Source organism: Gopherus flavomarginatus, chromosome 1 (assembly GCF_025201925.1).
Source record: "Gopherus flavomarginatus isolate rGopFla2 chromosome 1, rGopFla2.mat.asm, whole genome shotgun sequence".
Lineage (NCBI taxonomy): Eukaryota > Metazoa > Chordata > Testudines > Testudinidae > Gopherus > Gopherus flavomarginatus.
The window spans coordinates 300,784,353-300,808,681 of NC_066617.1; the positions used below are offsets into that span (position 1 = coordinate 300,784,353).

The 24,329-nt window shown below is 40.5% G+C and overlaps 1 long non-coding RNA gene across 1 annotated transcript in view; it reads right to left on the reverse strand.

Annotated features, from left to right (window-relative positions):
- Window positions 1-13,771, reverse strand: part of LOC127050796 (uncharacterized) — a 77,731-nt gene extending 63,960 nt beyond the window's left edge. Inside the window, exon 1 of the long non-coding RNA XR_007774282.1 lies at window positions 13,659-13,771. This is a non-coding gene — a long non-coding RNA (uncharacterized LOC127050796). The remainder of the gene's footprint in view (window positions 1-13,658) is intronic.
- Window positions 13,772-24,329: the final 10,558 nt, after the last annotated feature.

The window sequence follows — 24,329 nt, forward strand, 5'->3', positions numbered from 1 at the left end:
TTTATCCTCATAGCATTGAGCCATACAACCTTAACTGAGGTAAACAATTACCCTTTCTAATTAAAGGCCTAATTTTCTGCTAATTTTCTAGCACCTTTTACAGTCCTTTGCACCTGTACAAAATAAGTGGAAAATTCTGTTATTATGACATGCCAACATTTTATACTCACATTATATAAGATTCAAGGAAGTGGAAAATAGGCTCAATATTCTTTACCATGGCAAACACTACAAACACTGCTTCATCAAATTTCAAGCTTCTTTAACTGTTGTTCCATTGAGACATTAATAAGTTTACAAGCATGCATTTCCACAGAATTTGATAGATCTAGTGTGTCATCACAGTTGTTGGAGATCTTCCAAACCTTTCTGAAATCCAGAGAAATAAGATCCAAACCTATGGCAAAGAAAGTTAGCTAGCAGAAACCTTTCAATAAATATTGCCATTATAAGTATTGTGTGCTCCTCTGTAACATTTAACATATTAAAGTCTATTGCTTTGTCACACGCTCCTATTCTCTATTTGTAAAGGTTCTAACTACAGAAGTGAGACACAAAAATAATGCCAGCTGCATAAATGTTAGATGTATTTGCATGATTAGTGCTGTCAGGAGGAAAAGCACAAAATTCATTCCAAACAAAGCAAAAATTTAGAGACAAGAAATCAACAGGAGAGGAGTGGGCAGAGACAGCATTGTGGCATGCAAATGATCAAACAATCAATGTAATATCCTTCATAGCTTTTATAGCCAATCAGACAAGACAAGTAACATTTAAACTCAATGGAATAGGAGTTTACCCAGGCCACATAGCAATTAGTAATATAATTTATAGTTTGTAAATTCTCATAATCAATATGATACAGCAATGCAATGCCTATGTCACAATACATTTGGGGCCAAATTCTGCTCCCACTGAATTTATGGGAGTTTGATATGGACTTTAATAGAAGCAGAACTGAGCTCTCAGTAAAGAAATGAAACCTAAATTTCTGTAAATTGTTCTGTAATCCCATTTTGCAAGCCCAGTGTACCTCTAAAGCCCACCCAAATTATTTGTTCCGGTATTTTATGGCTTGTTATGGTACATTACCAAGCTGTAAACAAGGGTGTGAATCTTTAGAGCAAAAACTTCCCGCACAGTAATGTTTGATGAGGACACTTCTATAGGGCAGTGAAAGTCATCAGCCAGAGTGGTGTGTGGAGGGATCAGATGGATGTGGTCGTAGAAGAGCATAATAGAGTCAGGCCTGATGGAACTGTATAGAAATAGCATAGGATCATCCACATAAAAGTTGGACAGAGAGTTAGGGAGACAAATAGATTCTGTAGTGGAGTCAGAGTGGGCAATGAATATAAAAAGAACTGAATGAGGTGGGATAAGATTGATGGATTATAAAACATTACTAAGCTGTGTGATTTCACTCATATTTCTTCAATCTTAATGTCACATATCTAAATGATGGTCATTTGCATGCTAATTTTGAAGTTTCAGGCAAAACCTATGTAAGTTATCCAAAGGCAGGCGAAGTATGAACAGTTTCTGAGAAGTGTAAAACTTTTTGTCCAATCTAGCAGAAATAAAAAATGGATGAACATTTGCTCAAACTTTCCAGAAATGATCAAGCATTCAGCTTACATCTAGCCTGAGAGGGAAACAAACAAAAAAAACAAAATTGTTGAGACATTAACAGCATCTGAACACAAATTTTAAATGGAATGTCTATCTCACGTTTTGCTGTAGTAGAGCTAGAGTACTGTGTTAGTATATAGGTCTGTTTGTTAGTCTGCAATAGAATTTGGAGTTTGACATTTTGATACTCTTATACTAATATGTGTAAACAATTGCAAAGACACTGTGATGTTGCTTCTGCCTGGTCAGATGGATTTGTTAGTACAATGGGAATAGATAAGAGAGGCTAAAGTGTTACTCAGAGCACACTTTAAGATGGCCTCAACCCCTATCTCAAGGCAAAAATCAAACAACCAGTCAGGAGGGGCAAAGGAGCTGGGGGTGGAGGGTGGGGAAATACAGAACACTAAAAGACAAAAAAAAAATGCCCATCCCTGACCAGAGCACAACCTCACTTCTTACCCCTCCCATGGGGTACAAAGAGGTGGGATGAAGACCCCAGGCCCAAAATGGAACATGACCCTAAGCTGTAAGTGGGACTGTAGGTGTGCATTGCAGGTATAATTATGCCTCCTGAGGGGAAGAGGGAGAGACACTGGGAAAAAAGGCTCTGAGGTGTCAGAGTTATGGAACACGTTTTCTGGAAACTAACTCCTATGAACATCACATTGTCTACACTTTGGACTTCTGGTCTTTTGTTTTCTGTCGATGTGACAAGAACCAGGGGAGAGGGTGAAGGGAAAGCCCTCTAACATACTGCTGAGCACCATATGCAATCATTGGCTGCTATTGATGCTTTACATTATGTTAGACCAAACATTTGAGCTTCTTGATCATGCCCTTAGGTGCCCCTGCATCTCACAATGGCTTCAGAAAGAGGTGGGTATATGATTCTAAGTAAAGATTTGGCCCACAATTATTTGGGTTAGAAGGGTCATCTTAGTGAGGTGACATTTTCTAATTACTAGAGCAGAGAATGGGAGTCAGGAGTCCTGGGTTTTATTCATACCTCTCCCTGAGAAACCTTTGGGCAAATCATTTAACCAGTTTGTAAAATGGGAACAATAATTATCTTAAAGAACTCTCAAAAATTGAGCTCACGATATTATCTGTATGTATTATCCAACTGGTTCTTCCAGTTAGTTTTTGTACATTGTAGCAGTCTTGATCTTTTTATCCATGAACTGCAGATAGATGGGTATCAAGTTAAGTGTTGAGTATCTCCAGTGACAGAGTGTCTACTCAGGACACTCCCTACACTAACACCAGAAGAAATCAACATACCCCTAGAGCCCCGACCAGGGTTATTCTATCTACTACCCAAGATCCACAAACCCGGAAATCCTGGACGCCCCATCATCTCGGGCATTGGCACTCTCACTGAAGGACTATCTGGATATATGGACTCTCTACTCAGACCCTATGCCACCAGCACTCCCAGCTATCTCCGCGACACCACTGATTTCCTGAGGAAACTACAATGCATTGGTGACCTCCCAGAAAACACCATCCTAGCCACCATGGATGTAGAGGCTCTCTACACAAACATCCCACACACAGATGGAATACAAGCTGTCAGGAACACTATCCCTGATGATGCCACAGCACAACTGGCTGCTGAGCTCTGTGCCTTTATACTTACACACAACTATTTCAAATTTGATGACAATATATATCTCCAGATCAATGGCACTGCTATGGGCACCCGCATGGCCCCACAATATGCCAATATCTTCATGGCCGACCTGGAACAACGCTTCCTCAGCTCTCGTCCACTCACACCCCTTCTCTATCTAGGCTACATTGATGACATCTTCATCATCTGGACCCATGGGAAGGAGACTCTGGAAAAATTCCACCATGATTTCAACAGCTTCCACCCCACCATCAACCTCAGCCTGGACCAATCTACACGGGAGGTCCACTTTCTTGACACCACGGTGCAAAAAAGTGATGGTCACATTAACACCACCCTATATCGAAAACCCACCGACCGCTATGCCTACCTTCATGCCTCCAGCTTCCATCCCGGGCACATCACACGATCCATTGTCTACAGCCAAGCACTGAGGTACAACCGCATCTGCTCTGACCCCTCAGACAGAGACCAACACCTACAAAATCTCCACTAAGCATTCTCAAAACTACAATACCCGCACGAGGAAATAAGGAAACAGATCAACAGAGCCAGACGTGTACCCAGAAGCCTCCTACTGCAAGACAAACCCAAGAGAGAAACCAACAGGACTCCACTGGCCATCACATACAGCCCCCAGCTAAAACCCCTCCAACGCATCATCAAGGATCTACAACCCATCCTGGACAATGATCCCACACTTTCACAGGCCTTGGGTGGCAGGCCAATCCTTGCCCACAGACAACCTGCCAACCTGAAACATATTCTCACCAGTAACTGCACACCACACCATAATAACTCTAGCTCAGGAACCAATCCATGCAACAAATCTCGACGCCAACTCTGCCCACATATCTACACCAGCGACACCATCACAGGACCTAACCAGATCAGCCACACCATCACTGGTTCATTCACCTGCACATCCACCAATGTAATATACGCCATCATATGCCAGCAATGCCCCTCTGCTATGTACATCAGCCAAACTGGACAGTCTCTACGGAAAAGGATAAATGGACACAAATCAGACATTAGGAATGGCAATATACAAAAACCTGTAGGAGAGCACTTCAACCTCCCTGGCCACACTATAGCAGACCTTAAGGTGGCCATCCTGCAGCAAAAAAACTTCACGACCAGACTTCAAAGAGAAACTGCTGAGCTTCAGTTCATCTGCAAATTTGACACCATCAGCTCAGGATTGAACAAAGACTGTGAGTGGCTTGCCAATTACAGAACCAGTTTCTCCTCTCTTGGTTTTCACACCTCAACTGCTAGAACAGGGCCTCATCCTCTCTGATTGAACTGACCTCGTTATCTCTAGCTTGCTTGCTAGCACACATATATATACCTGCCCCTGATATTTCCATTACATGCATCTGAGGAAGTGGGTATTCACCCACGAAAGCTCATGCTCCAAAACATCTGTTAGTCTATAAGGTGCCACAGGATTCTTTGCTGCTTTTACAGATCCAGACTAACACGGCTACCCTCTGATATCCAGTGACAGAGGTTCCATAGCATGAATCAGTAACTCATTCTATAGCCTAGCTACTTTTAAAAATATTGGGTCGTATCCTCAGCTGGTGTAAATAAATGCAGCTTCACTGAATTCAGAATGGCTACACCAATTTGCACCAGCTGAAAGTCTGGAACAGGGGGCAGGAGCCAGGGGCCATGCCCTGCACATTTAACATGGGCATAGTTTGGGGGACACAAGTAGTCTTGCCCCCTCACCAAACTGCAAGCCTCAGGCAGGCACAGAGTTGTGCAAGCAGTGGCTGTGCTTTGTGGCTGGGGAGCAATGGGGGCAGGGAGATGAGGTTGTGGTGTGTCCTGCAGCCGTGAAAGGTACCAGGAGGTGGATCTGACCAGCCCAGAGAGCGGCCCTGTAGGAAAAGAGGAAGTCCTGTTCCTCCCCAGGCCCACCAGAAGCAGCAACTGGAGCTTGGTGCATGGTAAGCGCTCTGGCTATGGCGCACCCTGCCCTTCTCATCAAGGCCAGATATCACGGAAGAGAACATATTTCATGGTCCATGATGTGTTTTTCACAGTCATGAATTTGATAGGGTCCTACATATAGATAATTCAGATTGGTTATTTTCATTACATTATATGTTACCATATTATTTGGAATACTGAATCCACATGCTATCCTAATGTTAATGGTTTTAGAATAAGATTTGCTTAATGTATGGTGTATGTGCAAAATCAAAAAGACCAACTTCCATATTCCCTGTGCTTAGTGCTCTGCTGCTAAACTTTCTCTATACTTTTGACATGTGATGACTTTAACATCTGCTCTATTACCTTTGCTTAGATGGATGGAGAGTTGCATAACTCTTTTTTTAAACAGCTGAGGCTTTGTAGTTATGGTGGGAATATTTACACCCTGCTGAATAGTTGGTAATTATACACTGATTTATGGAGGATTATTGTGTGTCTCAGTTTGTAAAAAAAAATACACAGTTGAAGAAAAACATTTCATCTGTCATCAGTAGATTGAAGAAAGGAAAATCACTTTTCATAACACTAGTTTTTAAATGAAGTTTCAAATCCTGCCAGGTGCTAAGCACACTCAACTCCCATTGACTTTAGTGGGAGTTGAAGGAGGCAGAATCTCACAGTATCAGGCCCACATTATATTATAAATATATTATAAAGCTATTCTGCTTGGTCCATAAACACGCTGTACATTTTCTGATTTCTTTTCAATGCACTATGAAGGAACACTGTTTATATTTTGAGGGAAAAAGTCTGTTCCGGACCTAGTTGGATTGACTTTGTATGAAAATGCAGAAATATTCAAAACATATTCCACAATTAATGGATAGTTGTTAGCTTGGCGGTATACAGTTACAATATATATTAAAGAAATATATCAGAACACCCCATGGTAATGAAAACAAAGATTCTCAATTATTCATTATACCCCTCAGCATGTCACAAGTCTTTTGACCTAATGGAGCTCAACTTATATGCCTATTTCTGTCTTCACCACCTGAAATTCACAGAGGGCAATCATTACAGTATTTCTTCAGACAGTATGACAATGTATCTACCTTAGTAATTGCAACATTAATCAACATCCAAAGTAACTGTCCAAGTTCATTTTTGCTACTATTTCTGACCTTACTTCCAAAAGGGAGACTCTGTGGCCTGTTAAGCACTACTAAGGCTTGCCAAGACAGTTTCTTCTGTTTTAGAACGTAAACTACTGTCTAGCTTTTATGTTGTGAGAGTCTGAGAAATTGATCTATGGATGTGCTAGGTGAAAATAACATATTTTAAAAAAAAAAGTTGAAGAATCCAGATTGACTAAGCAAGAAATCAAATTATGGGTTGAGAGATTTCTGATCCGCTGAATTCTACAGAATACTGGGCACTATTCTCTTTTTTTTCTTTGTGCTCGCCTGTCTGTACCTCTTTTTGTTTTATGTCAGTACAGCCTAGCACCCTGAGGTCCTAGTCCCATGTTTGGAACTCCTAGGCATTACTGCAACACTAAATTGTGGGGTTTTTAAGTGTAATCATAATATGATGTCTTTCAAGTGGTGTCATAAACAGATAAGTAAGAGTTAATAGAACAAAAGTACTTCATATCTCTTTTGCCTGTAAAGGATTAACAAGATCAGTGAGCCTGGCTGTCACCTGACCAAAGGACCAGTCAGGGGACAGGATACTTTCAAACCTTGAGGGAGGGAAGTTTTTGTGTGTGCTGTTAGATTTTGGTTATTGTTCACTCTGGGAGCTCAGAGGGATCAGACGTGCAACCAGGTTTCTCTCCAATCTCTCCGATACAGGCTCTTATAAGTTCAGAATAGTGAGTACTAGGTAGATAAAGCGAGTTAGGCTTATGTTTGTTTTCTTTATTTGTAAATGTGTATTTGGCTGGAAGGAGTTCAAATTTGTATTTTGCTGAAAGGATTTTAATTTGTACTTGTATACTTAGGCTGGGAGGGTATTCCCAGTGTCTATAACTGAAAGACCCTGTAACATATTCCATCTTAAATTTACAAAGATAATTTTTACTGTTTTTTTCTTTCTTTAATTAAAAGCTTTTTTTGTTTAAGAACCTGATTGTTTTTTTATTCTGGTGAGACCCCAGGGGACTGGGTCCGGATCCACCAGGAAATTGGTGGGGAGAAAGGAGTAAAGGGGGAGAGAAAGGTTAATTTTCTCTCTGTGTTAGGATTACTTTCTCTCTCAGGGAGAGTCTGGGAGGGGGAGAGAGAAGGAGGGGGGGAAGGTGAATTTTCCTCTCTGTTTTAAGATTCAAGGAGTTTGAATCACAGTAATCTTCCAGGGTAACCCAGGGAGGGGAAGCCTGGGAGAGGTAACGGTGAGGGAAAGGGTTTACTTTCCTTGTGTTAAGATCCAGAGGGTCTGGGTCTTGGGGATCCCCAGGAGAGGTTTTGGGGGGACCAGAGTGTACCAGGCACTGGAATTCCTGGTTGGTGGCAGCGCTACAAGTACTAAGCTGGTAATTAAGCTTAGAGGAATTCATGCTGGTACCCCATCTTTTGGACGCTAAGGTTCAGAGTGGGGAATTATACCATGACAAGTGGTCAAGAGACAGGTTATTTCTTAACTGGGAGAGAAATGAATTAACAGATATAAAGGGTTTTATCACGGCTGGTGCTAGGCATAAGCAAACTAAGCAACTGCTTGACTCAAGGGGACCCCCATTAATTATTAGTTTGTGTTGTGAATGTAGAGGGTCCCCAAATATTCCTGCTTGGGGCCCCCAATGAGCTAGCACCAGCACTGGATTGTATCACAATGTAATTTATTTAAAAGCATGTACATTATTCCTAAGCAGAAATATTAGATGGCAAAGGCAAAATTCAGTTTCTAATTCACAGAAGCAGCACATCAGAACTCTAGGACAACATCTCCAAACTCTGAGCCACACAGTTTCTTTCCCTGTCAAAAACAGCTCTCTAGTTACTGAAGTTGGCCCATTCTAAGCCAACTCATTTCTGTCATTTGTTGGTGAGATGGAGATCAGAAGATTTCAGTCAAAGAGCAAAACCAAACAAAACACTACCTACATTTGTGATTGCACATACTCACTCAAAGACAGTTTTAACAAGCTTCACTAATCAGTGAAAAATATACAGCTGCATTGCCCAGTGTCATCTACTGAAAAGAGTCATACATAGTATTAGCAAATTTCTATTGTTTACTAGAGCAAAAAGAATTTCACAAAATATTTTTGTTTCCATTTTCATCCATATTTTGTTTTTGATCAGATTTTCCACTTAGATGTATATACTTAGTATTAGTAGACAATAATCCTCAGGTCTGGAGAAGTATTAATAAATTTATTCATATTTTCAAACAATTCTCTCCTGAACGATGAGTTAGAAAAATAAAAACAGTATTCACTATTCAGGAAATCAAATTTCAGTTAGAAATTTGCCTTCATCTTCTTGTTAAAATTTTATTTTTTTAAAACATGTTACTACGTTTTGAATTCATGTGTATAATTTCCATATATGTTTGATAACATTCAAAATCTAATACCAGAATTAAAGTTGATTTAATAAATATAAGTGGCCATATATTTCACTGCGAGTTGTACTTACTTACACCAGAATATAATTTAGTCCACTAAATCCATATTTTAATATCCCTCAAGTTTAATATCCCTTGACTTCATGTTTGTAGATAGAATCAACCACTTGATATTCATCTCCATAGCATTCAATATCTGTCTATAACTTATTTCTTACGGGCATCAATCTACTTCAGCACTATAATGCACATGTTTTGTATATCAAATCATATATAATGTCACCATATAGAGCTCTTTATATCCCAACAAGATATCAATGCTGTGGCTATTTCACTGTTGATAAGGGGGGAAAAAAAGCCACTTCAGCAGCCTTAACTTTACAGAGCACAGCTTTACATGTGCAGAATTATTTTAAACAGTTTTACATTTGAATATTCTTAATACTTTCTCTATCTACTTTAAATGTAATATGAAATGAGATGATCCACATAAATGAATAATCATAATTAACTAGCCAAGAAGCGTGCCTCACTTCACTTTCCGTATACTGCTATCAATGTCACTATCAGCTCTCTGCACATGGACTCTATTATTGCATCTATCACAAAATTAAATGGAATCATTTCAGCAACATCTGGCTCCTAGAAGGAAAATATGAATAATTTTGCCAGCTTTCCCCAGCTTTGCCTGCTGAATTCTAATTATGATGTAATGGAGGACATCAGCATGTGGCAGACTTGGCGATTAACCTAGGGCAGCTGAGAAATAGGTCTAGTGAGATGAGCAAGGCACTTGGATCAGCTCAATCAATTATCTTTTTTTGCAAGGCTCTTAAATACAGAAATGACCTTGTGATGAGTAACAGTAAGTTACACTTGAACCCATTTAGGAAGTCAGACATCTCACAGTACATTACAGGAGCTAAATGATTATTTTTTTAAATTCAGTATTATGAAAAAGATATATTATATGTACAGCTGCTTGTCCTTATTTTACTAACTAATACATGTATCTGCTCGCTCTCTCTCTCTCTCTCTCTGTGTGTATGTAGACATTTCCCTCTGTATGGGCTGTTGTACTAGATAAGCTTCTATTTCCATATACTAGAGAGACATGGTAGGAAGTAATGGTAGGAAAGGGGAAGAAGAGTAAGAATTCCCAAAGGATATTCCCAGCCCTCAGTCACTGACTCACCCTGTAACTATGGGCAGGTCACAAACTTCTGCACCTCAGTTTATGCATTTGTAAATTAGATGCAATTGTGAGGTTATGAGATTTGATTAAATTTATATTGGGAAAGCATTTACAGATTCCTGAATGAAATGATCAGTGCACACCCAAAAAATTATTCCTATGCAGTCAGAGGGCCAGATTCAGTTATATGCTCTGGCCAATTGCACCATACCAGGAACTCAAAACAGCCATAAATCCCCCACTTCCTACAGCTCCCATTGTCCGGGAACAATGAACCACAGCCACTGTGAGCTGCAGGGGGAGGCCATGCCTGTGGATGGTCAATATCAGCAAAATGTCTCGCGGCCTGCAATAAGATCACTCTGATGGGTCACTTGTGGCCCATGGACCACAGGTTGCCCACCACTGTTGTAAAGCCTTTATGATCAAATATGTTTCTGCCTGTTACCAGAGGTAACTCTACTGAAATTATCACGCTGCAAGTACAATTTGGTCTTTTCTTTTAGGTCTGGGTTGAGAGTTATGATCAAAATGAAAGTAAAGAACAATATAATTAAATGGGCAAAATAAATAATTTAATCCATTATCTGTGTAGAGAAAGAATTTCTCAAAATATCACATTTTGTTAGTTTAGGAATCTGATCTCATGAAACTGTATCCAGAATCTTAATGTAAAAATGTCTTCAATCAAATTTTCAGAAGAGGGCACTAATTTGGGTGCCTCCCTTTTTTCTTTTTTTATTATTGTAAATAAGAAGAGCAGATAAAGCAGCTAATCAGAGTCTGATATTTCAGCTCAAAGAGAAAAAAAAGCAAAGCAAGAAGTTTGCCGTGAAGAGTCTCTGGAAAAAGAACAACTAATTTCCTTTTTCACAGTTCCTGCTAGCTGTGCAACTAAAAAACAGACCTGCAAATTAATATGAAATTTTAGTTGGGAAAGACACAGCTTGAATTTGTGTAGAACCTCTTACATTTTTGTTTTATCAGCAATATGGTTTTCTGTTTTGCGATCACAAGTTTTTTCTCTGTCTCATTTTTAGTGAAAAGGCCTGCTGTTTTCTTCCCATATAGAGCAAGTGTTATGTCCCCCTAGGCTACACTATCAAACATACTGACATACACTTGTTTTAGTTCCCTTGATGGTGCTTTAGACTGGAATGGGTTTATTGGGTTTCCGCCAAGCTTTACTAGCATAATGCCTTTGAGCTTTTTGCTCATACAGTATAATTAACATCTAAATTTTTTAAAGACCAAGTAACAGGCCAAAAGCTGATTTTTTTTTTTCAAAAATAATAAACCATTGCTTAAGATTTATTGAAATAGCAGCACCAATGTCAACATTTCTATTTTAAATGAACTTTGTTGTTTCTTGACACCTTAAATGATTGCTTCTTGGAGCAGCTAGTCCTGGAACCCACAAGAGGAGAGGCAAGTCTTGATTTAGCCCTAAGTGGAGCACGATCTTGTTGAAGAGGTGAATATAGCTGGATCATTTGGTAATAGTGACCACAATATAATAAAATTTAACATCCCTGTGGTAGGGAATACACCGCAGCAGCCCAACACTGTAGCATTTAATTTCAGAAAGGGGACTACACAAAAATGAGTTGGTTAGTTAAACAGAAATAAAAGGTACAGCTCAAAAAGTGAAATCCCTGCAAGCTGTTTGGAAACTTTTTAAAGATACTATAATAGAGGCCTAACTTAAATGTATACCCAAATTAAAAAATATAGTAAGAAAATCAAAAAAAGTGCCACCGTGGCTAAACAACAAAGTAACAGAAGTAATGAGAGGCAAAAAGGCATCCTTTAAAAAGAGGAAAATAGAAAAGATCATAAACTTTGGCAAATGAAGTGTAAAAAATATAATTAGGAAAGCCAAAAAATAATTTGAAGAACATCTACCTAAAGACTCAAAAAGCAATATAAAAAAAATTAAGTAAATCAGAAGCAGGAAGACTGCTAAACAACCAGTGGGGCGACTGGACGTTCAAGATGCTCAAGAAGCACTCAAGGACGATAAGGCCATTGGGAAGAAACTAAATGAATTCTTTCCATTGGTCTTCATGGCTGAGGATGTGAGGGAGATTCCCAAACCTGAGCCATTCTTTATAGGTGACAAATCTGAGGAACTGTCCCAGATTGAGGTGTCATTAGAGAAGGATTTGGAACAAATTGATGAACTAAACTGTAATAAGTCACTAGGACCAGATGGTATTCACCCAATAGTTCTGAAGGAACTCAAATGTAAAAATGAAGACCTAATTGTCATCTTTAACCTATCATTTAAATCAGCTTCTGTACCAAATGACTGGAGGATCATGTGATGCTAATTTTTAAAAAGGGATCCAGAGGTACTCCCGGGAATTACAAGCTGGTATGCCTGACTTCAGTACTGGGCAAACTGGTTAAAACTATAGTAAAGAACAAAAATGTCAGACACATAGATGAACATAATTTTGGGGGCAAGAGTCAACATGTTTTTGGAAAAGGAAATCATGCCTCACCAATCTACTAGAATTCTCTGAGGGGGTCAACAAGCATGTGGACAAGGGAGATCCAGTGGATATAGTGTACTAAGATTTTTAGAAAGCCCTTGACAAGCAAAGTAAGCTGTCATGGGATAATAGGAAAGGTCCTTTTATGGATTGATAACTGGCTAAATGAAAAAGAGGCTAGGAATAAATGGTCAGTTTTCAGAATGGAGAGAGATAAATAGTAGTGTCCCCCAGGGGTGTGTTCTGGGCCCAGTCCTATTCAACATATTCATAAATCATCTGGAAAAAGGGGTAAACAGTGAGGTGGCAAAATTTGCAGATGATCCAAAATTACTTTGGATAGTTAAGTCCCAGGCAGACTGCAAAGATCTCTCAAAACTGGGTGACTAAGCACTAAAATGGCAGATGAAATTCAAAGTTGATAAAAGCAAAGTAATGCACATTGGAAAACAAACACAATTATACATAAAAAATGATGAGGTCTAAATTAGCTGTTATCACTCAAGAAAGAGATCTTGGAGTCATTGTGGTTAGTTCTCTGAAAACGTACTCAATGTGCAGCAGCTGTCAAAAAAGTGAACAGAATGTTGGGAATCATTATAAAAGGGATAGATAATAAGACAGAGAATATCATATTGCCTCTGTGGTATGCCTTCATCTTGAATACTGCGTGTAGATGTGGTCACCCCATCTCAAAAAAAAATTGAATTTGAAAAAGTTCAGAAAAGGGCAAAAAAAATGATTAGGGGTATGGAATGTCTTCCGTCTGAGGAGAGATTAATAAGGGGGCCTTTTAACCTTGGAAAAGAGAAGACTAAGGAGGGATATGATAGATGTTTATAAAATCATGACTGGAGTGCAGAAAATAAACAAGGAAGTACTCCTTCCCCTAACACAAGAACTAGTGGTCACTGAATGAAATTAATAGGCAGTAAAGTTTAAAACAAACAAAAAATATATTTTTTTTACACAACACACAGTCAACCTGTAGAATTCCTTGCCAGAAGATGTTGTGAAGGTCAAGACTATAACAGGGTTAAAAAAAGAACTATATAATTTCATGGAGGATAGGTCCTTCAATGGCTATTAGCCGGGATGAACAGGGATGGTGTTCCTAGCCTCTGTAGCCGGAAGCTGGGAATGGGCGAAAGGGTGTGGATCACTTGATGATTACCTGTTCTGTTCATATCGTCTGGGTCACTGGACATTGGCCACTGTTGAAGACAGGTTACTGGGATAGATGGACCTTTGGTCTGACGCAGTATGGCTGTTCTTCTGTTCTTCTGAAGCAACTACGATTTTAATAAAATAATGATTTTTTTTCTGGAATTATATTTATATCAAACACTAATAATACTGAATGAAGTTCCTCGCACAAATAGAAATAGTGCATTTACTTCAATTCATCTATTGTCTCTGCAGTACACTGGTTAATACCACAGAATAATATTTTGGTTCAATTCATCAAAAAAGAAGAGCTCAGATGAAAATACTTAGATCAGGATACATAGGTGAATGAAAGACACAGGGATGGATTTAAGAAGGAGGCTGCAATTTTATTAATGTTACAATGGTGAGGGCATTATCCACCCATCCTCTGTCACATACCAAGCATTTAACAGAATTCAGTCCAGGGATACAAAGCTCTCACTGTATAATCAACAACATGAAGTAGAACTTGTTCAGCTGCCTTTAGGACACAGATCACTTCTGAATTATTGTGCCTTCCCTACTGTGAAGAGGACATAAAGATTTCTGGTCTCCCATTTACCTCACAGAAAAAAAGATCCAACAACATGTCATGGGCTGGGAGCTGACTCTTTTAGCTTTCTTCCACACAGGATTCTGACCACAAGCTATGACAAGTTAAACATTCCTGTAGTACAGGGTCCAGCAACCTCTGGCACGTGGCTCGCCAGGGTAAGCACCCTGGCAGTCCAAGCCAGTTTGTTTATCTGCTGTTTCAGCAGGTTTGGCTGATCGCGGCTCCCGCTGGCTGTTGTTTGCCTTCCCAGGCCAATGGGGGCGGCGGGAAGCCGCGGTCAGGATGTTGCTCGGCCCGCAGCACTTAGCGCCACCCCTATTAGCCTGGGACGGCGAACCGCCGCCAGCGGGAGCCGCAGTCTGCCAAACCTGCTGATGCGGCAGATAAACAAACTGGCCCAGCCTGTCAGGTTGCTTGCCTGGCCTGCCAGGGTACTTACCCTGGCGAGTCGCGTGACAGAGGTTGCCAACCCCTGCTGTAGTACCTCATAACTTACAAGGAATAAGAATAGAAATATCAACCTATACTGTGCTTTCACAATGACATGAGGAATTTGAAAAACCCTCCACATCCCTGCCAGCAATTTCTTCCTAATCCCCCAAAACAGGTGATCAAACCTTGGGCATCCTCAATACACCTCAACCAGAGGGAGAGAGTGAGGAAGCAATGACCCAGATGCCCAGAAAAGCTTTAAATTGAGAAGGAGGAACCATTCAGCTCCCTTCATCCTCCTCGGCTGGCCAATGAGAGGCAGAGAAGCCGCTCCCTTCCCCAGGCACACTCCCACATGTAATTTGATGAACAAGATGGGGCTAAGCTCCAGTATGTCTGGACTCAAGATTTTCCCTCCCTTCCCCCAGAGTTGACCATCCTCATTTTGGTCCATTCAAACTTCTTCCCCAGCACTGAGACAAGAATGGCATTTGCATTAACACAATACATACACCTTTTTTTACAAAAATATCTTGCAACTTATAGGGGATGATTGCCTGTTCTGTTCATTCCCACTGAAGCACCTGACATTGGCCATTCTTAAAAGACAGGATACTTGGCTAGATGGACCACTGGTCTGACCCAGTGTGGTCGTTCTTATGTTCTTAAATCAAGTTAACTAAGTACTAGAGAGATTCTATATCCATAACCACCACTGCAAAATTAAGGAGCAGAAAATTATATCAAAGGGATATAACACTTCTAACTATTTTTCCAAACAACATAAACAAAAAACATCTTCCAACAGGATTCATTTTGGCTGCCTGGGAATTGGTGGAGCATTCAGTCCCCCACTATCCAAGTGACAAATACAAAATTCAGAATTGAGGAATGATTTGTCTGTTGAGATCCCCTTCTTTTCTGCAGATGTGGCCGTAGTTAAGACCTGAATCTAACTCCCATTGACTTCAGTGAGAACCTTTCTATTGACTGTATCAGGAGCTGGATCAGACCCTTAATTAGTAGGTGTGTTTATTAGGTGGGATGCATTTATTTATTTGTACAGCACCACAAGCATACACATGTTATTTGCTTCTAAAAAGCTGTATGTGCCCTGCAGAGATTACATTATAAGGGCAAGTTTCAGAGGGGTAGCCATGTTAGTCTGGATCTGTAAAAAGCAATGAAGAGTCCTGTGGCACCTTATGGACTAACAGACATACTTGAGCATAAGCTTTCATGAGTGAATACCCACTTTGTCAGACGCATGTGAGTATTCACCCGCGAGTACCCACATGCATCTGACGAAGTGGGTATTCACCCACAAAAGTTTATGCTCCAATACGTCTGTTAATCTATAGAGTGCCACAGGACTCTTTGTCGCATTATAAGGGCAAATTGTACTGTTGGTTTCAGTACCAATTACTACATAAGGGGAACTTCTTTGAGAAGGGTGTCTCCCGAAGATCTGGGAGCTCTAATGACTATAGGATAGAGAGCTGCCCGGGCAACTCTAGCTCCTGGAAGGCAAATTGGGCTATACAGCAGGGAGACATGGGGGAGGCTCATTACTGTATGTAAATCCAACATTCCATTCTATATGGCCTTTTAGGCACTAAATAAAGGCACTTTTAGTGCTCTTTACCCAAGCCATGGGAGGAGCAATGGGGAGCAGAGGAACTACTCAATAATTCAATTGCAAATAAAGGTTTTTGCTTAGCAAATCTCATTACCAAAAGTGCATTATTTCCTCCTAACCATTCAACTGACTTCAGCATTTATCAACTTCTTCAGTGGTGAATGACACCACTGAAGGATATAAGATATCTACACATTTTAGCAGATCTAAAGTAGTTCCATAATCTTACACTTTTTTTTATTTGATTATACTTCACTTGCTGTATAGTATTGTAATCTTTGTAGAAAGCCCCTCTGAAATGTAACTACTGTAAACTATATATATTCAATTCACATATACATTCCATTTTAACTGATGATGATATTAATTCTTTTAAATAGTACTGTACACACAATTGGATAGTCCAATGTTTTCAGGATATTTTAAGAGCTAGTTGTTCTTCAAGGAACATAAGTGATTAAACATATTGTAGTATACTATGAGGGTCCTACTGTGAATTTAAAAAAAAATACACACTTTGATAGTATTGGTCTCTGCAGCCCTAAGGCATTCTAGAAGTGTCAGTGTTTGTGACGTCATCTCTTTACAGTGTGTTTCAACATGTCTATATAAGAGCCGATTCCATGGGTGCTCCGGGGCTGGAGCACCCATGGGAAAAAATAGTGGGTGCTCAGCCCCACTGATCAGCTCCTCCCCCTCTTCCTCTAGTGCCTCTCACCCACCAGCGGCCCTGCTGCTCAGTGCCTCTCCTTCCCTCCCAGCACCTCCCACCCACCACTATCAGCTGTTCAGAGTCATGCAGGATGTGCTAGGTGGGAGGGAACAGAGCATGGGCGGGGTACACTCAGGGGAGAGGGTGGAATGGGAGTGGGAAGAAGCGGGGTGGGTGCCTGAGCCAGTGTAGGGGTGGGTTTGTGGGGATGGGGGGTGGGGGTGAGGCAGAATGAGGGTCAGGCACCCCAGGGGAAAGTGCAAAGTCAATGCCTCTGATGTAGGGCAGGGATCTAGAATGGAATGTGGACTGTGAATAAGAACAACTGTTTGAGAAGTTGGTGGAACTGAAGGCCAACAGACTTTTCTTTTACCTTACAATGTGCTGTCTAAAGAAATGGAATTGTTGATTAGTATGTTCTGTACCCACTGTAGTCTCAATTAGGGTAAATAAAACAACCCTGAAAAATAATATGAGGATACACTGATTGGGTAATTTCTGGCAGAGCACTCAATAGATGGAGCCCTGGAGGAAGTTTCTCTCTTCTACCCTAGAGAGAGTGGTACAAATAATTTGCAATGAAGAATTTTTAAGTTTTATATTTTTTTCTGATCAATTTGTTTGTGAACAGATCTCAAACTTCAGATTTATTCTTCATTCAACATCATTACCAATTAAATGCTTGATAAATAAATCATATTTTTCAAATTGTTAGGACTGAGAACTTTGATTGCCATTGAATATACAATTCATGCTATGACTTCTATAACTGACTTAATTTACATGAGTTAACGACATCAGTTACCATGTGGATTGCAAATTATATATGTATTTGTAATATTCACAATTCTGTCTGTGTTTTTCAAGATCTCCTGAGGGGGTTTGGAACGTTAGAAGTAGTTCCAGAGAAGAGTGTTTGCATAGTGCAGGTGAGGAATTTAAAGGTGTATGGCAAATGTATTTTATTATATGGCTGTGAAATTTATCATATTCATGATGTCATATGCATCATCACCATCATATATGTGGTATAATACAACTATACTATGTTTTATGTTACTCAGTAAGAATAACATTTTCAAATAAAGATATAAAACAGAATAAAGCCCTATTTTTTTCAATCTAGATTATTAAAATGAAGCACAGATATTCCCTGTTTACCAGATCCTTGGAGTAGCTTTTTTTATAGCAGTCCTAGAAGCATTACTTACACGTTAAGTATGTCACAGTGTGTATCTCTCCAGCAGTGCTGGCAAGCCCATTGGATGTCACATCCTTTGGGAGCATTATTTCTTAAACCTGCCTTTGTGAAAGATATTGATAAAGTTCAAAAGTTGAAGTTAGGTGGTTTCATTATATTATATTTGTTTATTAATATATTTATTTCCAAAACGGGACCCTAACGTGCAAATAAAATAAGCATGGAACACTTTCTGTCCTCAAGAGTTTAAAACCTACTTTTATACATGACACAGTGAGTGGCAGTAATAGAAAAACTTGGGCCTCTGAATTGCAAGTAATATCTACATATTATTAAATGTTAACTTATCGTAGTTTCTCGAGACTCTTAATCACAGTCAGTGCCCTTTTGAGCTAGGTGCTATGTAAACAGGGATTATCTTGTTCCCTTACCCCAAAGAACATACAATTTAAGACTTAGAGTAACTCATGAAACACAACACAGTTACAGGACAAGTTTACAGCTAGGGTTCCATTCTCAGCCATAGGGCACAAAACTGCATATCCACAGACATGGACCTGCACATACCTACACACACAGACCTGAACATTCCTAAACTTCCTCACCTAAAAGTAGTAGAATTTGTACCTTCCAAACCCACTTGTCCAAGTGGCTTTTGCAGATATCAGTGTTAGAATTTTTCAAGTATGCACACTGGTTTTTAAACATGAAAAACAATTTAATCTCTGTGTGCACAAAATGTACATACAAGAAGAGGCCAGAGGGCTTACTACTTCCAAAAATAGGCAACCAATGGATAATATATTGAGAACCACTTGGATTCCTGAGAAGTGGATGGTAAAAATTCCTCAAGTTATTATGTTTTGGCTATGATGATCTTCATAATGAATCCAGTAGTCACCATTAAATTGTCAAGATTTAGTAAGTCACTCCCCATGGTATCTGATTTACCTCAATATAGGGGTTTAGCGCAGTATCTCAGGCAATCCAGTGAAGTCACTTGGAAAGTGTTGACTATTTATTAATGACCACTGTAACTACTACTATCAAGGTATTCCCTTGAAACCAATAATCAGTAATGGTGTCACAAGACTGTTGTGTATATAAAAGTTTCCCTGGTGATGTCTGTCATTGTGGTCTAATGTTAGAGGCCACTTTTGTGAATATGCAGAATGCATTCAGAATAGTAGCATAAGCTCTGGAATAAGAGTGCTGCTGGCTGTTGCTAAAAAAGAAAAAGAACATCTCAGTTCTTCCTCTTCCCTTCCAGGCTTTGAGCTCTACAGAACTAAAGGACTGATGACAGAGCTATGGTGTCAGGGTAGTGCAGTGGCAATTCATACTGAGAGTGAGGAGTGTTATCTCCACTGCAGACAATTATAATCTATGCTTTATAAATCCCCCTTCTTCTGGTTTCCTCCTTTATTCTTTCCTAAATCACCCTGTTACTTGCTGCTAATTTCTCCCTGTATTCTGCTGCTGTCTTCCTAATCACTCATTTGTCCCTATATTCTGCTGTTGGCTCCCTCCAGTATTTTTTCCCTTACATTGTTCCTGGCTCCCACATTGCCTCATCTTGGACTGCTTTTGTCACTTCTAGAAACTGCCGCCTCCAGGATCCAATATGTAGTGCTGCAGTCCCAGGAGAAGTGCAGTTTAATACAAATCAAGATGTAAAACTTGCTGGAACCTCTGTTACATATTAGGGGAATTTTTTAACAAAAAAGGAAACTTAGCAGTACAGGGCTAATGGGAGAAGTTCCTGCAGACACAAAACCATCCACTGGGATTGAGGAGGACATTGCCCTCATGTGGTGCTTTTGTATGTTTTGGTACATAATGGTGGCTTGTGGGTAGTTTCTGCCTCAGGCAAAGTCTTTTTAACAACTTCCATTCACTTCAATAGGAATTGGATGAGGCCCTTCATTTAAAAATTGCCCCTTTTCCCCGACAAAATTACATGTCACTGACTAGATAATTCCTGAGTTTCTAATGAAATAGCAAGTGGTTTGATACTTATATTATCTTTATTATATTTTTCTGTTGTAGTAGCACAACAATCCCCATTAGAAACAAGGCCTCAGCATGGTACATGCTGTACAAATACATAGAAGGTATGATCCCTGATTTGAAGTGCTAACACTCTTCACTTTACTACTATGAGTAGAACCTCTTTAAAAAAAAATCAATGGAACTATTCATAGTTAAGCACAGTTAAGCATACGCATAAAATGTTTTCAGTATCAAGCTTAACTGAAGATAAGATTACACTAATACACAGACTGCCTATGTGTACAACTTGATGGTGCAGAATTATTTACAGGCCTTTTTTAGGTCCAAAAATAGCTGTCACTGGTCAGGTGATTTCTTCAAGAATGTCACAATACAAGTGAACCTTAAGAGAGGATAAGAAAGAGAGGGTCGTGGTCTTAGAGATTAGTAAATACATTCCAAGCAGATAGTACAATAAAGAGGAATGAAGACAGTTGTGCAACTGTAAGGGGACTGTTATCCCCTTACTAACATTCAGTGGGGGTGTTTGGTTGCTAGCTCCCAGCACTAAAAGGGGAGGGATCGATGGCAAATCAGGACCCTGAGACTGACAGAGGCCAATGCTCCAGGTCAGCCTGATTGACAGGGCGGGCAGGCTAATCAAAGAGACAGAAGGCCAGGGTGGGTCCCGTCCTCCCTGTGAGCTGAAATTGCCTGGGTCTGATGGAGTGGGGCCAAGCTAAGGAGAGAGCAGGGGCCCAAGCTAAGCTGCTAGGAGCAGAGCTGCAGCCCAAAAAGCCAGAGCACAGCCCAGAGAGAGAGACCTGCCCTGGGAGGGGAGCTGCAGCAACCAGAGCCAGAGGGGCCAGACAAGAAGCCCAGGAAGCAGGTGAGAGCTGAGAGAGAGTCACAGAAGCAGCCTGCAGAGCAGACCTGCCCTGGGAGCAGAGCTGGAGCAACCGGAGCCAGAGAGGCCAGAGTAGCAGCCTTGGGAGCTGAAGGCAGAGCAGCAGCAGCAGCAGCCGTGTTTAGGCAGTGTGGAGCTGGGGCTGGAGCAGTCTGGAGCTGGGTGCGGTGAGCACCTGCGGAGAGCGAGGGGGACCCTGGGCAGTGGGCCCAGCACAGGGAGACGCCTCAGCCAAGTGGCCCTGCAGGCCAGATTTGGAGGAGGATCGTAACCCTGACAGAGTGGGGGTGACACTGGGGAGAATGGTCCTGCCACCCAGAGCCTGAGAGTGTGTGGCCACCGCCAGAGCAAGTGTCCAACCCGCAGCATCCCTGCAGCACAGCCAGGGCCTGAGAAGGAGGCCTGGGACCTATAAGGAACAGACTGTGAAGTGCCTTGATGTCCAGAGACACTGTTTGTGATGGTCCCTGCCACAGAGCAGGGTGATGTGTTTTCCTTTAACCTTTCCCATTTTTCCTTATTCTTTTTTTAAAATTGTTAATTAAATAACTTGTATTTGCTTTAAATTGTATGATGTGATCAGTGGGTCAGGGAGGTGCGCAGTGCAAAGAGAGTACCCCGGAGTGGGGACACCCTAGCCCCTGTCCTGGGTGACTACAGCAGGGTTGGGGGTTGAGCCCCCCAGAAATCCTGAGTCCAGCCTTGTTGGAGTTACGAGGACTCTGCTAGACAGGAGAGTGGAAGGGGAGGCCTCAAGGGCAGGGAGGCCTCTGGGTAAAGGAAATGGGAGCGAGGACTCAGATCCTTTCGCTAGCCCACTTCACTGGGGTAGTGCAGAAGCCAAGAAAGTTCCCCACAATAGCGGGACCATTCCCCCGCTTACACAACCGACATCTGTTTTGTGGTTGAGACTGGCAGAACAGATACAATAGGTGACAAACTGATAAATAGTGAGAGGCAGAGCTGTGAACAGCTTTGAAGATGAAAACAAGAAACTACAACTTGATGTGGTGGAAGATGTGAGATCAGTAGAAATCCCAAAGAGGGGGTTGAGATAACATGGACAGAGTGACAGGCCAGGAAGATATTCTTAGCAGCTATATTTTGTACTTACAGAAAGGGGAGTGGCATGACTGTCAGGGAGATCAGAGAAGATCACACTATGGTAATCAGAATGTGTGATGCACAGGGCCTGGAAGAAAGCTTTAGTACTGTTGATAAGAAACAAAGATTAGATTTGAGAAGTGGTATAGAGAAAACAGCGGAATTTGGCCAGGGCACAGTTGTTTGAGGGTGTTTATTATCCCTTTGCCTTGTGACAGGACAGTTTGCTTTAGTGGATTCTTGTTTTGTTGTCTAAAGTAATGTGAAAGTTTGACCAATTAGTCAATCCTAATGCTTGTGACCATGCTCAGTAGCCTGCAAGATTTGCAAGATTTCATTGTGTTCAATTTGTGTTTATAATAATCTTTTTCAGAATGTTACACTTATACTTTGGATTAGACTGCAGCAACTAATCTCCTGAGTGTATGCTTTTGTTTATAGCAAGGTATTTTGTACCTTTGGAAACTTTTATTTGATTATATGATCTGAAACAATCAGCAATACAAAGTACCATGTGAATATTTTACATTTTAAGCCTTTAGTCAATGAAATTCTCTCTTCTTAATTTGGAAAAAGATTTGGAACCTTTTCAAATTGATTTGCTTATTGATTTTTGCAATTTTTTATCATCTTTGGGATATACTTTAGTCAGTTCCCTCAAACAGCCAGGGTTGTTGTTTTTTTTAAACTAATTCTTCCCATATACTATACATACGTAATACACCATGCAAACCTAGAATTAAAACAGAACTCCCTTTTTGAATGTTAATTGAATTACTATGAAATATAATGTTTCCAGACAGACTAAATATTTAGAATATCAGTCAGCTTGCTCTACATTTTTATAAGCTTTTCAATAAAACCTTTTAAATTCAAGACAAAAAACCTGACATTTATTTTACATTGCTGACTAACAAGCTACTGCACTATTTGCCTTTGTGTCAAATGCAGTTAGTATCAAGTGCTATATTTTACAAAAATTTGGCTCGTGCTGAACTTAAGGCCTTAGGTGCGTTCTCTGATAAAAGTAAATGGAGAAATAACATTCAGGAGTAATTTTCATCTATGTCAGTTAATTGCAATGAGGATTGTTTTATGTTTCTGATACAAGTGTTAAAAGTACAAAATAATGAGAATGAATTATAAATAATGAGAATGAGAAAATGGATTGAGAAAAATAGATTAATATACGATAGCCTATAAACGTTACTGGAGGTTGCCATTTTTCTATTTTGCCAGCCAAATGAATAAGGTAAGAGGTATCCATAGCAGCTTTATTTTGTTTGTTTTGTTTTTAAAAAGTCTCAGTATGCTTTGCCTTCACTCCAGGGTCAATTTACAAAGTGTGTAAGAGAGGGCTAGACATGAGTGCATTGTCAAATGAACAAAGACCTAATTCAGCAACAAATCTTCCATAGCAAACTCCTCATTCAGACTTTGCTGAAGCTTCCAGTTGCAGAACTGTGAGAATATGCTATCTCAGAAATAAATGAAAAGAAAACATAACACATATATTACTTACCAGCAAGAACCAAACCAGAAACACTCTGCAGCTGCCAGTTGCAAAATGGCTATTTTTAGGTCTGCAGCTGCCAAATTTAAAGGGCTAGCCCCAGAAAAGTATCATAGGAGAAAGTTCCTGTAGGGGGCAACCTTGTACTTCAGAGAGTTAAGAGGTCCCTGCAAGGCACTCCTGGGACAGAGATGCATTGCACTTGTGCCAGAATAGAGGTATGACATGTTTGTTGCTGAAGTAAATCACTAATTTGTGATTTCCTGTGCCTTGATTTTTCAAAACTTAAACTTCAATTAATATTAGTTTATATCAGGGGTTGGCAACCTCTGGCATGCGGCTCGCCAGGTTAAGCACCCTGGTGGGCTGGGCCAGTTTGTTTATCTGCCACGTCTGCAGGTTTGGCTGATCTGTGGGCCGAGGGAAGTGCTGGCCGCGGCTTCCCACTGCCCCCATTGGCCTGGGACCGCAAACTGCAGCCAATGGGAGCCGCGGTTGACAGAACCTGCCGACGCGGCAGGTAAACAAACTGGCCTGGCCCGCCAGGGTGCTTACCCTAGCGAGCCGTGTGCCAGAGGTT